The 7,720-nt window shown below is 46.2% G+C and overlaps 1 protein-coding gene across 1 annotated transcript in view; it reads left to right on the forward strand.

Moving 5' to 3' along the window:
- AAMDC (adipogenesis associated Mth938 domain containing) overlaps positions 1–7,720 on the forward strand; it is a 25,045-nt gene that overhangs the window by 13,676 nt on the left and 3,649 nt on the right. The window lies entirely within an intron of this gene.

Raw genomic sequence — 7,720 nt, forward strand, 5'->3', positions numbered from 1 at the left:
AAGCGGGGGTAGGATGGGAAACCCTGCAGTCCTGCTTCTCCTTCTAGTGGAGGGTGAGGGAAAAAGAACCTCTGTGTCCAGCCACAGCAGTGTGCCGTGGAGTTTCTTACCACTGAACTGGGGGACAGGGAGAGGGAACAACAGTCCACATTTAACCAGATTCTCATCTTCCTTACCAGAAGTCTCAGTCAGTTCAGGCTACTATAACAAATTACCATAGACTGGGTGCTTTAAATAATGAACATTTCTCCAGTTCTAGAAGCTAGAGGTCTGATCAGGAGGCTAGCCTGGTCAGGTTCTACTGTAGACCCTTTTCCAGTCTACAGAAAGACTGTTCCTCCTTATCCTCATTTGGTTAAAAGAGAGTTCACTAGATTTCTGACTTATTTCTTAGATTTCTGACTTCTTATAAACTAAGTTCATTCATGAACGCTCCACCTGATGACAATTACCTCCACAGGCCCCAGTTCTAAATCCTATCACATGGGATTAAGATTCCAAAATAGGGGGCAGTAGATGGCATAATGGTTAAGGTGGTGGACTCTCACATGGCCAACAGCAGTTCAAGTCCTGGACCTAGCAGCTTGAAGCTCATGTTAGGTGCTTGTGTGTGGGGGGCCAAAATCTCAAGAGGAGAATGGAGAAGGGATTGCTGTGTGGCCACCCCCCCCCCAGCCCCCGGAGGTGACTTCTCGCTTTTTGTCCATCTCTGTCTCTCTAGCAAGGACATGCACCTTATAGCCAAAATGTCTCAAAAACAAATAAATAATAAAAATAAGATTTCATGGCCAGCAGGTGGCATGGTGGTTAAAGGCCCTGAACTCTCACATGGCTGACCACAGTTCAAGTCCTGGACCTGGTGGCTTGCTTTCTCACTTTCCTTCTCTCTCTCTGTCTTTCTCTGATCAAATTAGAAAATAATAATCATAATAAATAAAGTTAAATAAAATAGTTCTTTAGAAAAAAGATTTTAATATAAGGCCAGCAGAGGTGGCACTGGATTAAGGCACTGGATCCCACATGGCTGACTCTGCAGTTTGAATCCTGAACCCAGCAGCTTGAAAAACACACCAAGCACCTGTGTACACACGCTCAGAATCCTGAGAGAAGAATGGAGGAGGAAGGATTGCGGCATGACCATTCCCTCAACCCTTCTGGGGGAGTGGTATTTCTCATTTTCCTCCCTCTCTGGTTAGTGCATGTGGGATATAGCAAAAAACTGGGGGCAAAAATTAGTCCAAATCCTTTATAACATAGTGGTTATCTTTGACTAAGAACCACATAAAATAATGGCCCTTGGTGTCTCTGGAAAATGCATGTTGTAATTTTGAACACTAGAAGCACACTCAGTGAGTAAAAGGTTCATGGAAACAGCAACTATAGAATTTTAAAGGAAGAAGTAGCAGGTGCAGGGGCCGTCAGGTGGCATGGTGGTTAAAGGTGCTGGACTCCCACATGGCTGACTGCGGTTTGAGGCCAGGACCTGGCGGCTTGCTTTCTCACTCCCTCTCTCTCTTTCTTGCTCTGTCCCTCTCTGGTCAAATTTAAAAATAAACAAATAAATAAAGTTAAATAAAGCAATTCTTTAAACAACAAAAAAGAAATAGCAGGTGTATACCTACTATCTCATGTTTAATCCAGGGCATATGCTTTTTGAGTAGGATAGCTCAATTACCCTTTTTTTTTTTAATCTTTTGTCCTAGGATATATGTGCTTTGCCAGAGAGAGATAGAGAGAGAGGGAAGGTGAGAAATCAACACCCAGGGAGGATGGCCACACCAGAGTCCCTTCTCCGTTCTACTCTCAGACTTTTGGGCATACATGCATACACATCCAGCATGTTTTTCAGGCCACTGGGTCCAGGACTCGAACTGCAGAGTTAGCCATTTGGGACCTAGCACCTTAACCACCATACCGCCTGCTGGTCCTGAAGTACCCTATTTCAATATCTCTTTCTTTTTTTCTGAAGACATAGAGTTGAGTTCTCATTAGGTATATGCCCCTGCATATAACTGCCTGGTAAATATTCCACATGTAGGACATGTGCCATGCATGCATCCATGTAGTCTTATACCGGTCCAGTGTGACTGACTCCCATTTCACCACACATGATCTATCTAATCATGGTTTCGTTTAGGAATGGATCTGTGGGTTATTTAGTATAAAGGCCAAGCTATTGTAATAGATATCCCAAAACCCAGCGGCTTAAGGAAGATAGAAATGTATTTCTCTCATTAATTAAGCTGAGGGGTGGATCTGAGGAAGGGCGGATAGCTCTATTGCATGGGGTCATTTAGAGACTTGGGTTTCCTCCTTTGTGTTGATCTACTACCTCCTAGAGCATTTGAACGATGGGAACTGCTTGAAGACATTGCCTGAATTCTAACTTGAAGGAGAATTAAAAGCTTCTGCCAAGGGGCCAGGAGATGGCATAACATGTACGTTGCTTTTTTTTTTTTTTAGAGAGATTTTCACTATAGGGCGCGTGCGCTTGCCAGACAGACAGAGAGAGAGACATAGAGACAGAAAGCGAGAAATCACCCCCCAGAGGGGATGGTCACGCCGCAATCCCTTCTCCTCCAGTCTCCTCTCGGGATCTTGGGCACGCATGCACATGTGCCTGGAGTGAGTTTTAAGCCACCGGGTCTGGGAAGTGAACCACGGTCGACTATGTGGGAGTCCAGCGACATAGCCATTACGCTAACTGCTGGTTCCCACGTGTACGTTACTGTACTCCCATATGGCTGACCACATTTTGAGTCCCAGATCCAGTGGCTCGAAACTCACACAGGGGACCAGCAGGTGGCATAATGGTTACATTGCTGACTCCTACATTGTCAACTGCAGTTCAAGTCCCAGAGCCTGAGGCTTGAAACCCACACCAGACACATGTGCATGTGTGCCCCAAATCACAACAGGACAGTGGAGGAGAAGGAATTGCAGCATGGTCATTCCCCTGGGGGGTGATTTCTCACTTTGTCTCTCTGTCTCTGTCTCTCTCTTGCTGGTGAGCATACATGCCCTAAGGCAAAAACCTCTAAAAACTAACTAAATAAAAAATAAAAACTCCTGCCAATGTGGCACCATTTCTTCTGCCCACAGTTCGTTGAGCCTTATACTGGTGATAGCATAGTCACATAGCCACCACAACAGTAAAAACAGAAAATGGAGTGTTAGCCTGTGGCCTGGTGGTCAAGGAAGCCAATCGTACATGGCCAACTGCAGCTGGAATCCCAGCCTGGCAGCTCAAAATCATACATCAGGCACACGTGTGCGCTTGCCCAAAATCCCCAAAGAATGAAGACTGGATCGCAGTGTGACCACGCCTAATTAGGGAGTGCTTTATTCCTCTCCCCCTCTCTCTGGCAAGCATATACACCCTCTGGCAAATTAAAACGAAACAAAACAGAAAACAGAGTCTCTGGAGTCTCTAGCCTTGCAGCCATGTGCCTCACAATGGATTTGGAGAGAACTAACCTAGCAGTCTTCTGTGTGAGATATAAGGGTAAGCCCACTTAGTGGGCTTTGAGATCTCTCCTAAACCAGTGGAGAAACACAGGCCGGCCCATGGCGCAGCGCTAATGTGATGCACAGGAGAGGCCTGGTCCACTTGGCAACTGCAGTTCCACTCTCCCGCCCAGTCAGCCTGAAACACACCAGCCTCGAGCACAAATGCCCAGGACACCGTGCGCTGGGGGACTGGAAGAAGGGGATTGTGGGACAACCAGACTCTGTGGAGGGGTATATCTCTCTCTCATGTGTACACATTGGCCCTATAATGAATAAATGGAAACAATAAATTAAAATTTTAAAAATTATAAAAAGCATATACAGTATTAGACCATATATTTGTTTCAAATGTTTTGATAATGCCATTTATATCAAATGTTTCCTTTGGAAGTCTACATTTCCTTTTATGCACTTTATGACATTATTCTGAGAAGGGGGCCGCAGGCTTCCTCCAATTGCCAGAGGGGCTGGGCATGAGACCGGCCTCTGCCCTGGTACAGCCAGACATCATTTAAGAGGCTGTGTATTTGGACAAGCAATAATGAGAATGTGACTCCAGCAGTGTCCACAGGGGACAAACCCAGAGATCCTGTAACCTTCACTCACACAATCTGCTTTTATCAGCAGTAGGCAGATAATAGCCTTGCTACTACCCGTTTGTGCTCTCAATTCTGGCAGAAAGATCTGGCAGAAAGAAATGCTTACTTTCCTGGGTAATCTAGGGATGTTTTCAATAAAATTTAACATGAAAGGGGGGAGAGAGGGCCAGCCAGTGGTGTAGTGTTTAAGGTGGCTGCATCCCACATGGCCAACAGTCTAAAAATACACTGGCTTGAAAACTACACTGGGCACTTGCACATGTGTGCCCAAAATCCTGGGAGGAGAATGGAGGAGGTATTGTGTCATAGTCATCCCCCCAGGGCTGGGGGCATGGGGTACTCTCTCCCTTTATTTGTCTGTCTCTGTCTCTCTCTGGCTAGAGTACATACCCTATCACAAACTGAACAAAAATAGGGGGAATATCAGAGCCACAGAGAATGCCAGCCTATTTAGCCAGCATAACAATACTAGCTAGACCGTTTCCCACAATTACTAGCTTTCCCCTAAGGGGGAAAAATAAAAACCAGTAAGCTTTTACAGTCCTAGGACACATGAGGGAAAGCCTCTTAAAGAAGAACAGAATCAGCGCCTCAGGGATGGTTTGGTTTGCCCGGAGGGACTGGAAGAAGCACAGAGGAGCTGGTGGCAGGGCGAGGACTTCTCAGTAACACTCGCAGGCCTCTGCACAAACCTGAGAAATTACCACCAGCACCTGGATCCATAGGCCCTTGCAGTATCTGTCACTGCTTTGCACGTGACACCCTGGCCTGCAGGATAGCAGCTGCCAAATCCATCAATTGAGTTCCACTGACTAGGTGACTCCGCTGGGCTGCGGCTGTCTGCCGTCTCTGGGTTTCCGCAGGGTTATGGTTTTGTGCTCTTTTGACCTTTCACTTGATTTCTAGCAGTCAATGACCTGGCTGAATTACACTGGAATGTGAGCTCTTAAGATTCCAGGGAACACAGTGCTACTCAAAGTAGGTCCTGGTCTTTGTTGAATGTAGGAATCATACAATAATTCAGGAAAATGCATTTTTTAAAATAATTTTTAAAAATTTCCTTGAGGGTGTGTGTACGTACCAGAGAGAGAGAGGAAAAAAGCATCCCCAGGGGGGATTAGCCACACCACAAACCCTTATCCTCCATTCTCTACTTGGAATTTTGCACTACGTATGCACAAACGCATAGCTTATCTCTCAAACCGCTAGGCCCAGGACTCAAATGTGCAGTTGGCCATGTGGGATCGAGCAGCCTTACCCACCATGCCACAAGCTGGCCCCAGGTGCATGGATTTATTTGAGAAAGGTAAAAGATCTTCAACCCTGATGTGTAATTCTGTTAAATATTGGCCTGGGCATATCCCCAGAAAAATATTTGAAGTCCTTCAAGGCATGTGTATTCAGCTCAAGGTGGTTCTTGGATTGACTCTGGAGCCACGAACTAAAATGGACATCTACTCCAATCCTCTCAGAGTCTTTAAGAAGTTGTTTTTTGTTTTGTTTTTTGTTTTGTTTTAATTTTTTTGCCAGAAGGCAGGTGTACTCTCCAGAGAGACAATGTGTGGAAAAGCACACCCAATGGGGCACTGCCATGCCACAATCCCTTCTCCATTTCTCCCTCCTTTCAGGATTTTGGGCATGCATGCACAGCGCCCAGTGAGTTTCTCAAACCACTGGGTCTAGGACTCAAGCCCTGTGCTCAGCTATGTAGGATCCAGTTGCCTTAACCATGAGGCCATAGGCTGGCCCTGTTACCTCTACGAGCAAGCAACCTAATTTCCGCTGATCTCTTTGTGGAAGACCAGGAAACAGGGTCAGCTGGATACACAGATACTGTTCGGACACACCTGGGCACTCTGAATCCCATCCTAAGAGGAAAATATACCCTGTTGCGGATTAGCTTGGTCGCTGTTTTTGCCTGTCTTTTGCTAGAGGACATGTGCACTTTTCAGAGAGAGGAGAAAGCACCCTCCACAGTGAATGTTCCACCACAATCCCTTGCCCCCATCTCCCTCCTTTCAGGATTTTGGACGTATGCATGTGCACCCAGTATGTTTTTCAAGCCAGCAGGTCCAGGACTCAGACCACATAGTCAGCCATGAGAGCCAGCTGCCTTAACCACCAGGCCACAGACCCGGCCCAAACATGAATTTCAGTCCTGTCTCTTCCAAACCACCATCTTCATGGACTGAGAAACCCTTCTTTCTCTGGCCTGTTTTGTATCTTGATCATTTCAGCTCTTTCCCTTGACCTTTCACTTGATTTCTAGCAGTCAATGACCTGGCTGAATTACACTGGAATGTGAGCTCTTAAGATTCCAGGGAACACAGTGCTACTCAAAGTAGGTCCTGGTCTTTGTTGAATGTAGGAATCATACAATAATTCAGGAAAATGCATTTTTTAAAATAATTTTTAAAAATTTCCTTGAGGGTGTGTGTACGTACCAGAGAGAGAGAGAGGAAAAAAGCATCCCCAGGGGGGATTAGCCACACCACAAACCCTTATCCTCCATTCTCTACTTGGAATTTTGCACTACGTATGCACAAACGCATAGCTTATCTCTCAAACCGCTAGGCCCAGGACTCAAATGTGCAGTTGGCCATGTGGGATCGAGCAGCCTTACCCACCATGCCACAAGCTGGCCCCAGGTGCATGGATTTATTTGAGAAAGGTAAAAGATCTTCAACCCTGATGTGTAATTCTGTTAAATATTGGCCTGGGCATATCCCCAGAAAAATATTTGAAGTCCTTCAAGGCATGTGTATTCAGCTCAAGGTGGTTCTTGGATTGACTCTGGAGCCACGAACTAAAATGGACATCTACTCCAATCCTCTCAGAGTCTTTAAGAAGTTGTTTTTTGTTTTGTTTTTTGTTTTGTTTTAATTTTTTTGCCAGAAGGCAGGTGTACTCTCCAGAGAGACAATGTGTGGAAAAGCACACCCAATGGGGCACTGCCATGCCACAATCCCTTCTCCATTTCTCCCTCCTTTCAGGATTTTGGGCATGCATGCACAGCGCCCAGTGAGTTTCTCAAACCACTGGGTCTAGGACTCAAGCCCTGTGCTCAGCTATGTAGGATCCAGTTGCCTTAACCATGAGGCCATAGGCTGGCCCTGTTACCTCTACGAGCAAGCAACCTAATTTCCGCTGATCTCTTTGTGGAAGACCAGGAAACAGGGTCAGCTGGATACACAGATACTGTTCGGACACACCTGGGCACTCTGAATCCCATCCTAAGAGGAAAATATACCCTGTTGCGGATTAGCTTGGTCGCTGTTTTTGCCTGTCTTTTGCTAGAGGACATGTGCACTTTTCAGAGAGAGGAGAAAGCACCCTCCACAGTGAATGTTCCACCACAATCCCTTGCCCCCATCTCCCTCCTTTCAGGATTTTGGACGTATGCATGTGCACCCAGTATGTTTTTCAAGCCAGCAGGTCCAGGACTCAGACCACATAGTCAGCCATGAGAGCCAGCTGCCTTAACCACCAGGCCACAGACCCGGCCCAAACATGAATTTCAGTCCTGTCTCTTCCAAACCACCATCTTCATGGACTGAGAAACCCTTCTTTCTCTGGCCTGTTTTGTATCTTGATCATTTCAGCTCTTTCCC

The sequence above is a fragment of the Tupaia chinensis genome, unplaced genomic scaffold, assembly GCF_000334495.1.
Source record: "Tupaia chinensis unplaced genomic scaffold, TupChi_1.0 Scaffold139431_1, whole genome shotgun sequence".
Lineage (NCBI taxonomy): Eukaryota > Metazoa > Chordata > Mammalia > Scandentia > Tupaiidae > Tupaia > Tupaia belangeri.